Source organism: Mandrillus leucophaeus, unplaced genomic scaffold, assembly GCF_000951045.1.
Source record: "Mandrillus leucophaeus isolate KB7577 unplaced genomic scaffold, Mleu.le_1.0 Scaffold138, whole genome shotgun sequence".
Classification (NCBI taxonomy): Eukaryota; Metazoa; Chordata; class Mammalia; order Primates; family Cercopithecidae; genus Mandrillus; species Mandrillus leucophaeus.
Genome location: NW_012101343.1, coordinates 2358895 through 2379218, shown reverse-complemented (window position 1 = coordinate 2379218; position 20324 = coordinate 2358895).

Here is a 20324-nt window from a genome sequence, read left to right as displayed (position 1 = left end):
TGGGGTCTTAGACAGCTCCTAATTATTTTTAGCTTTTCTTTTCTGCTTCTATTGCATTGATGAAATCATTCTGCATTTGTTTCTTATGTGTATTGATCCATTTCTGCAATCACACATCTCAGGCGATGATCTAAATCCAATCTTCCCCAAAATTCCAAGATCTCTAATATATACTTTGGCAGTCTTTACCAAAATAGTACTTAATAACAGAGTTGGCAGGAATGAGTTGGAGAAAAGTAATATTATGCATATTAAAATGTGGACTCCCATGCAGAAGACTGAAACTGGACCCCTTCCTTACACCATATACAAAAATCAATTCAAGATGGATCAAAGACTTAAATGTAAAACCCAAAACTATAAAACCCTGGAAGATAACCTAGGCAATGTTATTCTGGACATAGGAACAGGAAAAGAGTTCATGATGAAAATGCCAAAAGCAATTGCAACCAAAGCAAACATTTGCAAATGGGATCTAATTAAATTAAAGATCTTTTTCATAGTAAAAGAAACTACCAAGAGAGTAAACAGACAACAGACAGAATGGGAAAAAATTCGCAAACTATGCAACTGACAAAGATCTAGTATCCAACATCTATAAGGAACATAAATCTACAAGAAAAATAAACCCATTAAAAAGTATACAAGGGACATGAACAGTTTTCAAAAGAAGACACACATATGAGCAACAAGCATATATACAAAAGCTGAACATCACTGATCACTAGAGAAATGCAAATCAAAACCACAATGAGATACCATCTCATACCAGCCAGATGAGTATTACTAAAAAATAACAGGTGCTGGCAACATTGCAGAGAAACAGAAACACTTATACACTGTTGGTGGGAGTGTAAATCAGTTCAGCCATTATGGAAAACAGTATGACAATTCCTCAAAGACCTAAAAAGAGAACTACCATGTTATGCAGCAATTCCATTACTGGGTATATCCCCAAAGGAAAATAAATTATTCTATCATAAAGACATATGCATACATATGATCATTGCAGCACTATTCACATAGTGAATAGCAGGACATGAAATCAACCTGAATGCTCATCAGTGGAAGACTGGATCGAGAAAATGTGGTACGTATACATGATGGAATACTAGGCAGTCATAAAAAGAATGAGATTATGTCCTTTGCAGGAATATGGATGCAACTGGAAGGCCATTATTCTTAGTATACTAACACAGGAAAAGAAAACCAAATACCGCATGTTCTCACTTTTAAGTGGGAGCTGAATGATGAGAACACATGGACATGTAGAGAGAGGGGAACAACACACACTGGAGCCTATTGGAGCAGGGAGCGTTGGAGGAGGGACAGGATCAGGAAAAATAACTAATGGATACTTGGCTTAATACCTGGGTGGTGAAATAATCTGTACAACAGACACCCACTGACACGAGTTTGCCTCTATAGCAAATCTGCACATGTAGCCCTGAACTTAAAAGTTAAAAAAATTCCTAAAAAACAAACAGCAACAAAAATGTGAGTTCTTGGAAATGACTCAACATTGGATTATAATAATGATGATAATAAGAAAGGCAAACATTTATAAAAGCTTTCTACCAGGTGCAGTGGCTCACACCTGTAATCCGAGCACTTTGGGAGGCCGAGATGGGAGGATAGCTTGAGTCCAGCTTTGAGACCAGCCTGGGAAACATAGCCAGACCCTGTCTCTACAAATAATACACTAATTAGCTGGGCACAGTTGTGTGTACCTGGAATCCCAGCATCTCAGGAGGCCGAGGCAGGAGGATCATTTGAACCCGGGAGTTTGAGAATGCAGTGTTCCATGGCATCACTGCTCTAGCATGGGTGACAGCGCAAGACCTTGTCTCAAAAAAATATTTTCCATGTGCCATATGCCAATCACTGTCTCACTGTTTTGCATATAACACCACATAGCAGCCCTATAAAGCTGATAGAAGACTATATTTATCTCCATTCTTTACTAAAAAAAAAGTGAAGCACATCGAAATAACTTACCCAATTTTTAAGAACCAGAATTCATGACTTTAGAAGATGCCTTAGAATGGCCGTATTGATTGTCCTTAGTGGCATTAGAACCCTACATGAAATGCTGCAGTGTGGGTAGAGCAGGATGACCCCTCTCCAACACAGTTCAATCTCAGCATCACAAATGTGGATAACTGGAGAGGATGTGCTCCATAAAGTGAGGTAAGAGAGTTACGCAAAAGCCATAAATGAATTTTCCAAGTCTAAAACTCGTAACTTGAATGTATCCAAGCCTCTGGATCTAACTGTCAATCTACCAGAATTTGATGGGAAAGAAGAACAAGCTAAGACATGTAATAAAGAAGCAATCACTCAAACAGAGAACATGAGAGATTCTAAACAACGAATAAATGTATTTCTTCAACAAGTAACTTAAAAGATAGGAGGAACAGCACTATTACAGGATAGAATAAAAGAGACTTAAGAAACATAATAATTAAAGGTAATATTTTCACCTTGTTTGCAGACTGATTTGAACCAAGCAAGTGTACAATAAACTCTGTGAGTCAATTAGGGAAACTTATGTATCGGCTGATATTAAAGAATTCGTGTTCGTTTTTAAAGATCAATAATATCATGTTGGTTAACTAAAGAAAAGGAAAGAGCTCCATATCAGTATATGAGTCTTTATGAAAGAAGAAAATGTCTAAAAATATAAAATGAAATACTATCTGGGATTGCTTGAAAATACTCCATCATTAAACACACACACACACACACACACACACACACACATATATCAGGCACTTGTATGTTCATTACAGCACTATTCAGAATAGCAAAGACAGAATCAAGCTAGATGGCTATCAACAGTGAACTGGATAAAGAAAATGTAGTACATGTAACACTATGGAATACTACACAACCATAAAAAAGAATGAAATCATGTCCTTTGCAGCAACATGGATGCAGCAGAAGGCCATTCTTCTAAATGAATTAATGCAAGAACAGAAAACCAAATACAGCAAGTTTTCTCTTACAGATGGGAGCTAAACATTGAGTCATTGAGTACACAGACATGAAAATGAGAACAATTCACACTGCGACTGCTAGAGAGGGAACCTTGGGAGGGGGATAAGGGTTGAAAAACTACCTGTTGGGTACTATGCCCACTCCTTGGGTGATGGGATCATTCATACAGCAAACCTCAGCAATGCATAACTTAACCACATATCAAACCTGCACTTGTATCCCCTGAACCAAAAATAAAAGTTGGAAAAAAAAAAAGGAAGGGAAAATACGTGAAACAAACTGACAGAAAGCTGATACTTGTTGAAACTGAATGCAGTGTAAGAGTGTTTTATTATATTATTTCTACTTTCAAAAATTTCATTTATGAAAAAAGAGATTTTTTAATGGCCCTAGAGCGATCTCATACAAAACTGCTAATAATATAAATTGAGGTAACCTATGGTGAAAATTGTTATGCTCCTGATATTTTCTGTGAGTTGGATGTGTCAAGCTAAAATTAAGTTAAATCATATAATTTATATATCAGCAGTACTTTGGAATTAACCATAATATTTTTAGAAGCTGTCAAAGTAAGTAAATATAAAATCACACTCATGATTGCCTTCTGAAAAGCTGTATATATTTAACCTTGGGTTGACCTGTAATATGTATTCTACTTGTAAATAATTTCAAATTGTCAATTTCAAAAAAAAAAAAAATTATATTGATAAAAAAGATATAGCTAAAAACTGATAACTTCTACAGTAATATATATGCACATCTAATAGTTCCTTTATGTAATAAGTTCCTAATATGTACTAAGTACTGTGATAAATTGTTTAACAAGGATAATGATTTAATGCTGTGCATGCCCCCAAATTGTTAAATTTATTTGACAAAATACATATTTTCAAAACAAGCACTATATATATATACACACACATACATGTATCCATAGATATATACTATATTTCTACACATAGAAATATACTCATGTAGATCATGCACAGTATTTGTAATTTTTATTCAACATGATATATATAATTTAAGGCAATAAACTGGCATTAACTAGTCCTTGTTACGTCAATTAAGTTTCATTAGGTAGATTAGTTTCAATAGTTTTAAATACTCACGGAAAGAATTAAAAGAAATTCTTGCATTTCACAATTTAATGTTCTACCATATTGAATATTTACAAAATTATGAATATATACATAAAAGTGAGGAAATTAGGAATATAAAAATACCCAAGAATAAAATATATACTGTCTCATTTTAGAGACCATATATTATATTTGTCATACCATACAAATAATCTTGATAATTACATTCTATTCCTACTTGATAAAGAATTTAAATCAGATGAGATTTCCACATAGTATCCACAGAATTGAGGAGTTATAAATACATAAAAACAGAACAGCAATATAAGTAAAAGTAGTACAAATATATTTTAATCATTAGTCAAGTGTTAAGCAAGCAAAAATTGAGTATAATAAAAAAATTGTAAAGTCTATATAAAAGTGTATAAAACAATCTCTTGGACCTTAAAAATGGGATAAACATACAAAACAAAATATAACAAAAATTTAATTAGTGACATTTTCTAGAAATGTTACTTAGACTTTGGGAGGCTGAGGCAGGTGGATCACCTGAGGTCAGGAGTTCAAGACCAGCCTGGCCAACATGGTGAAACCCCGTCTCTACTAAAAATACAAAAATTAGCTGGGAGTGGTGGTGGGCACCTGTAATCCCAGCTACTTGGTAGGCTGAGGCAGGAAAATCACTTGAACCCGGGAGGTGGAGGTTGCAGTGAGCCAAGATCACACCACCGCACTCCAGCTTAGGTGACAGAGTAAGATTCCATCTCAAAAAAAACAAAAAACAAAAAAAGTCACTTAGAAAATATATATACATATATTTCACCAATTCTAGTGATATTTTAGTCATAATGAAGTTGAGAAGAGAAATCCTACAGAGATCAAATCAACATTCATTTATTCATCAAACGTTATCAAGCTCTGGGCTCTGAAATGTGCTTTCTAACGTAGGCAAAATATTTATCCCCTCTAAAACTCAACACCTTATGTTTAAAACTAGCATCCATTACACAGAGCTATAGTCAAGATTAAATGCAATGTTCTATCTATGCCCTGAAATATACCAACAATTAAAAATGTCATTGGTTATTATTATTTACCATCCATGTGTTTTGTGTTGAAGACACAGAGATCAAAGTAGTCCTTAATACCTAGTGGATAACCAGTGGAGTAAGGGCTACGTCAATATGAAAGACTTTTAGACTAACTTGCTGAAAATGTTCTCAGCTTTCTCCCACATCTACAGATTTTTTTAAACAAATAGTTTATCTTCTTGTTTTCCTTTTGAGTTTCAAAACAGAATCCTCTTAGAAAGGAGACAGAGGAAATTAATGCTTCCAGAAGTTGGATGTGTTTCTTATGAATATGAGAATAATAGATGCTCTGGGGTTAGGATTTGAATTGTCTTGTCCCCAGTTTTCAATTGCTTGAATCATTCTGTCCAGGGAAGTCACTGGCCTATACTAGGTGTCAAGTTTTTGGAGCAAAAAAGATAAAAACAAAACCCATTGCTAATGCATGCTTATGAGAGAGACAGTGATATCATTAAAACTGAAGCTTTTTAAACCCATAATTTCTCAGGGCTCATGCATGTTAAAACCAGTATTTTCCATGTGAGCTTCTCTTCTACTCATCTAACTGGAGGTCCCTTGTCAGTACCTATTTCTGAAGCATCTCTGATGTAGTGGTAATGATGTTGAGGACAAAAAGGCTATGCTAGTATCAATATGAAATTCTTTTTATTTTTATTGAGGTAAGCCACTCAGGCAAATCACTTTTTTTAAAAAACTGGCACTTTACTAAGAACATATCAAGGTGAACAACATATACATACTTATAAAAAGGATAGTTATCTTAAAATACTTCCAGGGTTGTTTTTTTGTTTGTTTGTTTTTGTTTTTGTACATCTATATTAAATCACGAAGATTTGGGGAAAAATCATTCAATTTTTAAAATCCAATATTCCGTATACTTCGTCCCTAAATTGGAATACTGTCCAATGTATTCCTTTCATGGCAATACCTCTTGATACTGAGAGCCTAGTTTAATACACAGTGATGATGTGCAAAGGGAGAGATTTCTTACGATTTTTCCAGGCATGTCTATAGCTTGTCAATTGATTTTAACATTGAGTTTCATTGTGTTGTCTTTGTTCCCTCCCTCCCCTTTGACAACACTGGCCTAATTCAATTACAATGTCACAATAATCAAATGAGGTTTGGTTAGACATTAAAAACAGGATTTTTATTTGGTGTAGATACTTAGAATCATGAAAAACACTAAAAATAGAACTTTATGTTTCCATATTTCTCATAGGGCACCCAGAGTCTCCTGAGAACCCATCTTATTCCTGGAAAGAGAAGGTCTTACAATTACCTTTCTAATCAGAAACAAGACAATAAGGGTGCTGTGCATTGACTGTTCTCTCACTACGTTAGTATTTCTATACTTGAGTACAAGTAATCACAGACTTAGCAGCTTAGGACAACACTTATTTATTACCTCACAGGTTCTATAGGTCCGAAATCCAGACAGGTGCAACAGAAACCTCTGCTCAGGATGGCCCAAGACCAACATCAAAGAATCAGCAGAACTATTCCTCTCCAGAGACTCTGAGGAAGAATCTGCTTCCCACTTTATGTAGTTGGCAAGATCCAGTTCATTGCATCTCTTGGACTAAAGTCCCTAATTGTTACTCAGTGTCAGCTGGCATGCAGAGGGAGAGGATATTGCCTCTGCTCTGCCCCTAAAGGCGAACTCTATTTCTTCTAACATTGCTGTCATTATATTAAAAACCAGCAATGGCACAGCAAGTTGAAATTTCCCTGATTTCCCCTTCTGATTTTGTTTTTAAGGGATGGTGTGATTACATTAGATCCACTTATATAATCTCCCTTTTGCCATATTAGTAAAACTGGGCAGTTTTCCAATTTAGGGACAAACTATACTGAATATTGAATTGTAAAAATTGAATGATTTTTGCCCAAATCTCCATAATTTAATATAGATCCTCAAAATATCTAAAGTATTTTAAGCTAAGAATTACATCTATTTTATAAATAGACATAATAGAATTATTTATTGTCCAATTTAGAAGACAATAGATAAAAAACATTAGACAGATATTGTGCAACCAAATTTTCTGCACACTTTCTACCCTAGAGATGTCCAAATATGTATTTCACTAGAATATATGAGGGTTAAAAATCTAAGCTTTCGGGTCAACTAGACCTAGGTTCAAGTTCAAGCTCAATTGTTTATTAATTGTGTGATTTTATGGCCTCTTTTTTTATCTCTAAAATGAGCGCAATGATATTACCTATCATAAGGTTGTTGAATTGATTATGTGAAAGAAAGCATGGCGACTAATACAACAATTAACATATAGAAGGCACTAAATGATTCTCACATGACTTAGAGTCTTGCAAACATAAACAGTATTTATTCAGCAACTACTAGTATGTTCCACCCGATCCTGCAGTTAACTTGTTCCTCTCTTTAAAATCCTTCTGTTCTGAATCACACATAACAAAAATACCTTAAGTATTTCAATGAATGCCCATCTCCAGGACGTTTCAAGAATGGTAAGAAGTCAAATGCAACCCTACACATCTGTACACAGCCTATGTTACTTGTAACAAGCTGCATGTATAATTTGACAAACTCATTCAAAAGCTCCATATTTCAATTGTCCATGTTAAGGTGTCTTAATTGTGCTAAATCTTTAGTGTCAGAATATATCATTCACTAATAGAACAGTTGTCTATAAAATCTCATACAGTATCAGTTAAAATTTAGTTCAACATGGAATTGAATTTGAGTAATGGCATTTACAAATTTTTTCCCCCAAAAGAATGAGAAGAAAATCACCAGCACCATTTGCTTGCTTTCTATTCATTTCACCTCTGCCGCTGAGCAAAGTAAGAGAAGCAAAATGACCTCGACACTAAAGTGTTATAAATCTTGATTTTTTCAGAATACTGACTCCTGACCTTAAGGGGGGCTGTTCATGCAACACCAGGGATTGTCTTCTCCATACATATTCTCTTTTCTTCCTGATCACTGATCACTATTGACTTTCACTACTGGGAATCACAACTACATTTCCTATTGCAGCCTTGATTTTATTGAGTATTTTAAGCTAACAATTTAATCCAAATGCTTATTAAACTCTTTCTGGGAAAGAAAATTAAATTATTTTAGTAAAACTAGACCTTTATTTGTATACCAGTAAGCATGTAATGTTTATTACAGCTCAGAGATTTCAGCAAATACCTTTTAACTGAGCTTATTTTGTAGCTGTCCCCTAGCCATTTTATTAAATTCAGTGGTAATTAACTATTAGGCACCTAGATGAACTGAGTTGAGTATTAGTGAGTGATAGGTACATTAACTGTGGAGAAATACTGACAATGAGGTGAGGAAATGCAGGAATGGACTGATGAAAATCATGTTTAATTTCAGCAATATCATGCATGTTCATGGACTGAAATATCATCTATACGCCAACAACTTCCAAATTCACATCTTGCCAAGACTTATCTGAGCTTCAAGCTACTTGAAAACTTCTTTTTAATGCATTATATGTATCTCAAGCTTCATGTACAAGAAGTAACTCAAACATTTCCTTTAAAACATTCATTCCTAGTCTTTCTCATCTTAAAAATAAGAGTAAAGAGCAAATACCAATCAACCTAGTTCCTTAAGTGAAAACTGTTTTTCTTGATTCTTTTTTTAAATCACTTCTCACATCCAATACACATTCAAGTTCTACTGACTTAACCTCCAAAGGACACTTTGAAAACAGCATAGTAAGTAGACTCTCCTTCTAATTTTACTACCCCACAAGCCAGTCCTCAAACAGCATTGAGAGTGATCTTTATTAAAAATACATTGGAGGATGCTAGCTGATAATCTCCAATTGCGTCCTATATGACTTAGAACAAAACCCAAATCCCTAACCCTTGCCTACAAGGCTTTGTAAAATCTGGCCACATGTTATACCACTATCTCACTTGTTCCTTACATTCTATCTTTATTGTCCTTCATTCTGGGCCTCAAACATAGCAACCCAACCCTGTTTCTATACTGTGGTCTTCGTATTAGACCTTTCCTGTTCCTGGAATATGCTGCCTCCAGATCATTTCATGGCGGCTCGTTCATGTTATTCAGATCTTAGCTTTACTGTATCTCATAGGACTGCAAGGTCCTCTTTGAATACTCAATACCTCCTAAGCCATTTTCTTGCATATCATCCGGTGACTGCACTCATCTCAAATGGATCTACAGACTTTTTAACAAATAGTTTAGCTTCTTGTTTTCCTTTTGAGTTTTTAAGCAGAATTCTCTTAGAAAGGAGACAGGAAATTAATGCTTACAGAAGTTGGATATGTTTCTTATGAATATGAGAATAATAGATGCTCCTGAGCCAGGATTTGAATAGTCTTTTCCCTAGTTTTCAATTGTTTGAATCATTCTCTCCAGGGAAGTCACTGGCCTGCACTAGGTGTCAAGTTTTTGGAGCAAAAAGATAAAAACAAAACCCATTGCTAATGCATGCTTATGAGAGAGACAGTGGTCTCATTCAAACTGAAGCTTTTTAAACCCATAATTTCTCAGGGCTCCTCCATGTTAAAACCAATATTTTCCATTTGAGCTTATTTTCTATTCATCTAATTGGAGGTCCCTTGTCAGTACCTATTTCTTTTATTGCTGCATTACCCCCTCCACTGCCTATTAATAGAAAACAAGCTCTATTTCAAAAATAAACTACCAGGTACAGTGAGTATTCTTTAGCTTTGTATTCAAGGTTTTTCATGATCTGTTCAACCTACACTAATTTTCTCCACTTTTCTATGTTACATTTATTCTATTCAAGCTGAATGATTCCATTTTCTTGTAGATATGCTCCTGTAATATTTTATCTTCAAACATTTGTTATTACTGTCCTCTTTTCCTGGAATCTCCTTCTTCTCATGCCCACATGTTGATATTTTGGATCTTTAGAAATAGTTCCAAGGCATCATAAATAGGCTCAATATATTCTTAAAATATTAGTCATAGACTTTTTGTTGTTGGTAAACTCATACTTCTGGGCATCAGTTGCCTCATTTTTGAATTAAGAGGTTCAACTCCACAAAATGACATATGTATTGACCCTTGAATGTCTCACTACAGCATGATGGGGAAATAACAGCCTTTTGAATAAATGTTGCTGGAAAATTACCTAGATGAGCAAAAACTCAAACTCGTGTTTATTTCTGCACTAGATAGAAATTATTTGCAATTTTCTTGGCTATAATCTACACATTAACCTGTAATTTATGAGTGCAAGAGCTTTTATTTAATAGTAACATCAAAACAGGTACATTTCTACAGATCATTTAATCATCTATTGTGGAGGTTTCAGTATAAATTCGAAAGAATACACTGGTGACACTTTGCATTATTTTCAAGATATAAATAATTTTTCTTAATGACCCTACCAATTTGATAATAAATAACCTCCAAAGTTTATCTTGATCACAAAATTGATAGCCCCAACATGCTTGGCTGCTACAAGAATTATTAATTAACCATATAAACCTCCTTGAGGATACAGTATTGAGCACATTATAAAGCAAAAAACTAACTTATCTTTCAAATTATATTTTAAAAACCTCAGATTTGATATTGTAAAAGCCTATGTTGTTACATTCTCCATCTTGGGGCTAATCAAGCAATGAGGGGTCTCTTCACTCATTTCTCCCATAGTGCTTTTCAGCTTCAGTGAATTCCTTTCTTCTGTTTTCAACTTAAATTACCATACTACTCTAATTTGTCCAAGGATTATCCTTAATAATATAAAATTGCAACCTTATATGAAAAGGTTTCTGACCTAGCAGTTTGAGAGTCTCTCTCTGTCTTTCCATAAAGATTAACACAGCAACAATTCTCAAACTTAAGTCTCAAGAGCTCTTTACACTACTAAAATTTTGTGAACACCCCAAAGGGTTTTTATGGTGGCGGGTTATCTTTAAAAATTTACTTTATGAGGCATTTTTAAATTATAATTTTTAAGATTTATTCATTAATTCAGTTTATAAAGCAATACTAAACCTATAACATGTATATATTTTATAAAAAATAATTATTTTTTCAAAATAAAAAAAATTTGGAAAAATTCTGTCATTGTAATGTTTTTATATCTCTCACTATCTTCCATAATAAAATATTTGCTTTCACACTCAAATTGTTGATTGCTGAAGTTTATGTAGAATATCTACTCTCAACAGATATGCAATGGGGAAAACAAAGGGTATTTCAATAGCCTTTTTATATCATTGTAGATTTTCTTCCTTGAAACTACAACCAAAACATGATGTGTTATTTTTGAAAAGTTATTTGCAATGTAGAATATGAAAGCATATCAATAAATTTTTCTGTTTCTTTAAAATTCATTGATGTATTCTTTCTTTAGAATGTATATTTTATAGATGCATGCTGTTAATAAAATCTTTCAGTAGTCAATTCAAAAATACTAATTCATGGAATTCTATAACTCTTCCAAATGTAAACATAATTCATGACAAAATATTTAAAATCCTATTGGGTAATATCACCAGTGATGGCATCACGAAAGTCTTTTGCTATCGGGAAACACTTAGGATCATGGTAACAGGTACATGTTAACCAAAATTATATTTTTCTTTCTTTTTTTTTTTTTTTTTGAGATAGAGTCTCGCTCTGTCACCAGGCTGGAGTGCAGTGGTGCAATCTCAGCCCACCGCACCCGGCCCAAAATATATTTTTTTCACTTGAAAGTTTAAATTCTATCAACAGCAAAAAAACACTGCCAGTCTTTCCTTGATTTTATAGACTCATTTATTCATTTAAAGAAAATATTTGGTAAATATTCATCTGAATAACCATAGTTTGCTATTTGTCATTCTGCCAAATAAAAATGGACAATAGTGAGGTTATAGAGATGAATGCAAAATAGCTAGCAAGAGCATAAAGATACTACTGAAAATACACTGAGTTAATCTCTGAATAGGTACACCTTCATATACAAAACGTATTTACCTTAGAAAATCCTTGAAAACATGAGAACACCTTCCATTAGTTGTCTAAGAAATACTATGATCATGGGCCAGGTGCAGTGGTTCACGCCTGTAATCCCAGCACTTCGGGAGGCCGTGGCGGGCGGATCAGGAGGTCAGGAGGTCAGGAGACCGAGACCATCCTGGCTAACACGGTGAAACCCCATCTCTACTAAAAATACAAAAAATTAGCTGGGCCTGGTGGTGAGCGCCTGTAGTCCCAGATACTCAGGAGGCTGAGGCTGGAGAATGGCGTGAACCTGGGAGGTGGAGCTTGCAGTGAGCCAAGATCACACCACCGCACTCCAGCCTGGGTGACAGAGCGAGACTTCGTCGCAAAAAAAAAAAATACTGTCATCATGTGTCATGCATCCTCTAGGCAAATCTATTGTATGCCCGTAAAAAGTGAGAGTGAAAAAGATCGCATCAGTTCTTATTACTATGAAAATAGTTTTGACCTCATAGAAACACATGAAAAGAACCTCTAGTTGACATAAACCACATTTTTGAGAAATACTGAATCAGGACAAATAAAGTATCAGAAATTTAGTTTAATTTCTGGAAATACTGGGAATATTTGACATATATATTCTTGTATAACTCTATATACGAATTAATAGGGTTTTCTTAAGTGAAACTGTAATGTAATTTATTCATACTTTCTGAAAGTAAAAAAAATATTTTACACTTATAAAACAAGACATGAAGTCCATTCTATTTATCGATCACAGACCTATAGAGATCTTAGAGATTTAAGCAAAGTTCAAGTAGATAGAAACACAAAAAAATCACAGGTTCAAATCTCAAGGAGCGGTTCTTCTTTCTAAAGCATGGCAAATATCACAGGCTAAAATAACATAGACTAAAAACTTGATTATTTGCCATCTCTTACCCAACAAAGTATAGATTCTATCATCCCCCTGACTGAGAACACCAAATGGTCACATAAACTAGATTACAATCTCTGCTCCCACCAACATAAAATAAATGATCATCTGGTAAATCAGCTTCATGTATGTACAGGATGCTCTCTCTGTTATGCATGTGAGAGTCTAGTTCTCCAACATAACGTAGAGAGAAACACAGGTCCCTGGGCTGTGTTATGGAAAGGGATATGGCCGTAACACACAAATATAATAATATACTTGATTTAAAAATTAAAACGCAAATATTAAAAGACAGAAAACAACTGTAGGCAAATAGAAACTCAGCAAAAATAAAGTGCTATTGTGTAGCTTGAGAATCATTTCAGAGGCTATGAAAAGATTTGCCTGGGCTTAAACAGCCCATAAGGTGCACTTCTCAGTGAAGAAAATTTAATTGATTCTGGGCAGGTGAGTCCATGGAACTTTTGGTGGCTCTCCAAAACTGTCAAATCACAATTTTCAAACACTTTAAAATGTGATTAAATATATGTCAAACTTACAAAACTTATTAACTACTAAGTCTGTCCAAAGAACATTTTGGGGAACAAAGTTTTTATAGCCTACTTGAAAAAGCATTCTGAAAAGCATGGACTGAGTTAGGAACAAAACACTTTAATAACCCACAGGGCTATAAAAGTTTGATCTTTGTGGCTACATTTTCTACATAAAAGTGATTATTTGCATTCCTATTACAAAGGTCCGCAAGTTAACATGTTATTTTAGTGATATAAGCTCTTAGTTAATAGCAAATAGTAAAATCAAACAAAGGTAAATTGTCCTAAAAACTAAATATTTCTTGGATGATTTAAACCATTACTCAGTGAGATATTTAAAAGTCATGCTACTCACTCTTTACCTTATTTCTAAAATTTAAATAATTTATAATATTTTACAATTTGTAATAAATATTTTGTGATTAAAAAATAAAAATGTCTAAAACATTATTTATGTACCCACTCAAACAACTGCTAGGAAATGAAAAAAGTTTTCCTAATATTTTAGGTCATTTTAGGCTGGAGAGTGTTTAAATTGTAATATACTCAATCTTTATTTCCTTTGGACCTTACAAAACTGATTCAAGTACAGTTTTCATCTCAGAACTAGTGGGAATATTGAGCTCAGACCAACTACCCCTGTGATTTAATAACAAAACAAAAATAAATCTTAAAATCTTTTGAAAAAAATAGAATAATATTGTAAATGTTGGGTACCAAATGAGAGAGCTTAAAACTAAAGTAATAAAAATGCACCTATTTTTCTATCATTTCTTGAAGTCATATACAGAAGTTCAAAAATCATTAGAATGAGGAATTTAAGGATTTATAACCCGAGATTCAATTGGATGAATAATTAAAGCTTAACACAGCTATAGAAAGAAATATCCAACTGTATTTGTTTGAGTGGTAAATGATTTATGATAAATGTTTTATTATAAATGTTTCAGGATAAATGATGAGTGTTCTAGTTTTCTTTTGTAATTGGTATAAATCCAGGCAACGAAAAATTTAGTTATTGACATAAGAAGAAAATGAAGTCAGTATGTTGAAGTGATTCCATTCCAGCACCATAAATACAATTAATGTTGGTTTTAATCAGCTTTGAAGCTAAAATAAAAGTCCTTCAGAGAGCTCCATCTATTATTTCAACATGGAATATTCTGCAATCAAGCTTATAGTATCTTGTCACTTTATTATAATCAATAAGACATTTGACCAGTAATTCCTCAAATCCTGAGTATAACCTGCAGATTTAAAGGCTGGCCCTTTGTCTTAAATTCCTTATCTCATCTTATTCTGAGTTCGACAGCAGAAAATTATCTCTAGTTCCTTCGCAGGAACACCAGAAGAAAACCAACCTTTCTTTCACAGCCTTGTCTCTAAATTGGCCTCAGTTGAACTCAAGAACATAAATTGTATTTACCAAACGTTATAGATTATTTGGAGAAAAACTAAAGGAAGTTATGTCTAGAAATCGGAAAAACAATGTTGAAGTTAGAAGAATAAAGTAAACCTGTTTAAATGAGCTCATCACATGCTCAGCCCATTCCAAAGTTGCAACTGACTTGAAGTGTGTTCCTTTTATGATTTAGGAAACATAGAACCTTATTAAAAGACCCACAGTGTATATATCCAGCCCTTCTAGGGAAAAAAAAAATCTCTTCTTAGGTCTGGTTTGGGTCTAAAATTTCTATCAACCTTTCCCCATCCCTCATTCCCATTTGCAGAATAAACTAGAACACAATTACATTGGTTAGAGTAAAGCTAGGTTTCGCAACAGCAAAGCCTTTGTGATTGTACCTGGCTGGGGGAACAATCACAGCGTTACTTTGTCACCATTGTTAATAAGTCAGGCCTATTTTTTTTTTTTTTTTTTTTTTTTTGGAGACGGAGTCTGGCTCTGTCGCCCAGGTTGGAGTGCAGTGGCCGGATCTCAACTCACTGCAAGCTCTGCCTCCCAGGTTCACGCCATTCTCCTGCCTCAGCCTCCCGAGTAGCTGGGACTACAGGCGCCCGCCACCTCGCCTGGCTAGTTTTTTGTATTTTTTAGTAGAGACGGGGTTTCACCGTGTAGGCCAGGATGGTCTCGATCTCCTGACTTCGTGATCTGCCCGTCTCGGCCTCCCAAAGTGCTGGGATTACAGACTTGAGCCACCGCGCCCAAGCCAGGCCTATTTACCAAACCTGTTACACCAGGTAAATAAGAAACTTCAGCATTTTACAGACTTCCTATGAATCAAACTTTTAAATGAGTACCAACTTGAGAAAAACTGTTTATTGCTCAAATGTTCAGTTCATTCATTCTGGCTCTGACCACATCTATGAAATGCACAAGTGCTCTGCCATACTAAAGAGAGTCCTGAGCTCAGAGATGAATATACTTTCTGCTTTTAACCAAATTTCATCCCTGAAGATTTAATCCTTTATATATTCAATAAAATCATCCAAAGATTCTGTCTAGTCTTTTCATCTAGTGAAAATCAGTTGCATCATATTTTGTTCTAATTCTGATGATTTAATGATTATATCATTTTTAAGTAAATTTTAATACATTGCTGTCATTGATATGAGAGAAAGCCTCATTATTTGGGTAAATAAGAATGGAGTTTACAGAGATCACTTGTTTGTCAACTAGTCTTTTCCTCTCAACTAGTCTTTCTACTCCTTTTGGTTATCTCTACTATGTTTTGGCTCATTTTTTTTCCGCTTGTCACAATAATACAAATACTTTGTTCTTTCTTCATCTTTATCCTATATTTTCTTAAATTCATTGACCAGTTTCTATTTTTACTTATGCAATAGAAATAACACTGATTATTTAAACTAATAAATTTTCCTTCGTACTTCTGTTGCTTTTGTCTCTCTAGATTTCTTAATTCCCTGGTAAAAGAAAGTTTATGTTCATGTTTACAATTTGAAAGACTCAAAATTGTAAAACTTTCAGTCCTTTCCTAAACTGTTGATAGATAGCTTTAGTTCAATCCCAATTAAAATCCTGGAAAGGTGTGCTTGTGTGTGCGGGAGACGTGTGTGTGTGTTTGTGATGTGTATGTAAATAAAAAGTTGATCCTAAAATTTAAGTACGCTTTTAAAACAGGCAAAACTTGTCTATAGTATTAAAAATCACAAAGACTACTCTTGGGTAGAAATGAATGGATGGGTGCACAATAGAGTTTTCTGGGGTGCTACTGATTTTTGTCCCTTATGGCAGTGTTGGTTAAAAGTGTAAGAAATTGAACTATGTATGCATTTAGGACTTGTGTACTTTTCTGTACACATGGTACACTTCAACAAAAAAAATGTCAAAATGGAGAAAAAAGAATCTTCAACATTTTTCAAAAATCTTCCACAACACATTTCTTAAAATTGCAATATTTGATCTGGGAATAACCCTATTTCCTGATTGGTGTGTTGACAGGTGAGATTAATTTCAGCAAAATCCTTTATTCAGATTGGGCTATGCTCCCTCCACCCCCACCAGATTTAGACGTCCTTTGCCTGTTTGAGGTTAAACTATATAATCTCCTGCTTAAAACTTCAGGTTCTTTTATATTAATTGCCAGACAAGCATACATGCACACACACGCACACATTCACATACATCCTCTAAGGAAATACAATTATGCGTAGACTCACTGATGTCTAAATCCACATTAATAAAGAATGGTTATTTTGCTAAAGAAAATAACCTGTAGAAATATCATATACCTTAAATTTTTAAAAAAATTATTATTATGCAAAACAATTTTAAACTTCCTTAGCTTTATTTGGTTTTAAAAGACTATGTCCAGAGATATAATTGTAATATCATGTCTCTTTACTGTGATACCCTTCACTGCAAAAAAAAAAAAGAATACCATTTATGCTTGATTATTAAGATAATACAAAAAGTTCACAGAAGCTCAAGGGGTTTTAGTTTTTCACTAACACAAGATGGAAATAATTGGGCAATGCAATGCACACCTGAGCCCCTTGTACATGCCCATATTTATCAACACTACCTTTATCATCATAACACGGCTCCCTGATCTATCACTGAAGAGGAACCCACAGAATATCCATGCTCTCTCTAGCCAGGAAAAATCCACCCAGGGGACATAGATTATTTTTGATATATAAAAATTAAATTTATTTAAAAGGGAATATTACAAACTAAAGGCAAAATATTTTTAAATATAGTTCTTAGAAATTAGCTGAAAAAAGTCAGATAGTTATTTTATAAACCAATAAAGCTATATTTATTCCAACTAAATTTAAAGTTAAATTTAAAAAATAGTAACCTTAGCACACCAAAACCAATATAAACAAAATGTAACTCAATGAGGAAAGAAAATTAGAGCTGAATAGCCTCATATATTTAAGTGCACACTTACAAAATATTAGGCCTGGCGTGGTGGCTCACATCTGTAATCCTAGCAGTTTAGGAGACCAAGGCAGCCCAATAGATTGAGTTTAGGAGGTCAAAACCAGCCTGGGAAACATGGAGAAACCTTGTCTCCACAAAAAAATACAAACAATTAGCCAGGCATGATGGTACACACCTGTAATCCCAGTTACTTGGGAGGCTTAGGCAGGAGGATTGCTGGAGCCGAGGAGGGTGAGGTTGCAGTGAGCCATGATCACACAGATGCACTCCAGCCTGGGTGACAGAGTGAGTCCCTGTTTCAAAAATACTAAATGAAATTTTAAAAACTTGAGACCTCAGCCAGATGTAGTAGCTCACACCTGTTATAAAGTTATAAACCTAAAATCATTAAAATGTACAGTAATAAATCAAAAAATAGATGTGAAAATGAGCATTTAAAAATATTTTGCTTTAATACTTATCTAGTTACTTAATTTAATGCAATGAAATACTAGTTTCTGCCAAAAAAATTAACAGTAATACTCATTTCAATAGAAGATATAGCAAGATCGGAACTTTTCACTGCTGATGGAAGATGAAATTTTGCTGAAAGCCTGGAAATCATTTGGCGACTCTTTGCAAAGAGAACAAAATATGTTCTACCTTCTGTCTTAGAACTAAACTTCTCAAAAATTCATTTTGAGTTAAAAACAGAGTTATAGTGACTTAGGTAGAGAATAGGCATTATAGAATTGTGTTAAGGAATAAAAAAGGACCCAATGTATAAAATAATAGGAGAGATTATCCAGTAGTTTATGTTGCCCATATGTTATTGAGTGTTATCCATCAATTGCACTATACTTTTGAAGAGTATTTAATGTAGCCTAATGCTTAAGCAAGTAACTTTCAATAAAAGATGCAACAATAATGAATTTGCAGAGGACAAGTTTACGCCAATTTTATAAATAAATGTAAGAGATATTAAGACATTTATCTTTATTTCTATCTACATATACTCTATGCATCTATCTATTTATTCCATTTGTCTACTGAAAACGTTTTCAACATAAAAATGTTAATCTCTGGGTGGTGAAATTATCAGTGATTTAATCTTCTTTTTATACCCATTTATTGTCCAGTGTTTATCTTGCCATTTATCTCCTTTAAAATCAGAAATCAAATGTTAGAGAATTATAATGAAAACAAATAAACTTAAACCTCAATTTTTTTCACTTTTGCTTTTTTAAAAATCATGTTAGATTTTGTTCGTATGTGTTTGTACAATGTAGCCTGGAATTAATGCACAGATTAATACCGTATGAAGGTCAATTTTTATGTTATTCAATCAATAGACTTTCTAGATTATGTAGGGGCTATCCCTCAATTATAGCCCACAAATATTTATTTATTCAAATGTCTGAAAGTTCATCAAAATAGTCTTTACTTTTTCCGAGTCTCTCTGTCACTGATAAATCAGTTTCTCAAAATATGGTTTTTATGAAGATTTCTGCTACCAAGACCTTCAAACCTAACAGAACTGAATTACATGTGATCTCATATATCTGCAAATAGCTGACAAAATTTATCACACATGAACAAATTACCTCTAATAAGTAATTTTTAGCAACTTGTGAAAATTATACATATTGAAACTTTCTGGCATACCTTTATTCTAGAAATTTTAGGGGAATCTGACCCTTTTCTTGTTTCTTCCTATAAGTCAAAAATAAAGTCTATTTTACTGTAACATAACCAACGATTTTAAACAAAGTATCATTTTTTTCTATAAATCAGTAGGTTCTGTGGATATTGGCTTCATGAACTTTACCATCTAGTCTTCAAAATCAGCATCAGAAAGGGACACAGGATCCGAGATCAGCCTTTTAATATCCTTTGTTTATGTGAAAATCATTTCCTGAAGCCTAGCCAATCAAAACGGAATAAAATTGGATGTACACCAGGATCGAGTATTTCTGCCAATGTTTCCTTTCTGTAAATAGCACTAAAAAAGAAACAGACGAAAATATCTCCAGAATCTGCTTAGATCCTCAAATCAGAGGTCAACCTGAAAACTCTTCTATCACATAGATAATTGTCAGAATCTGTATATCATTTAAGAACTTTCCAAACAACTCCATTTCTTACTGCAAGTGAACGCAGAAGAACCTGAATGGAGTTTGCAGAGATACTCAGCTGGACTCACTTATCCGCATTGTCATTTCTATCTATATGACCTTTAGCGTATTTTTCAAAATGTTCCCTCTGTTGAGTCCTTTATCTTCATTTCTGCATAGTAAACATTTCATCTTACAAAACACACCTCACAAGCTATTAGGTTGGTGCAAAAAGAATTGTGGTTTTTGCCATTAGTTTTAAAGGCAAAATCGCAATTCTTT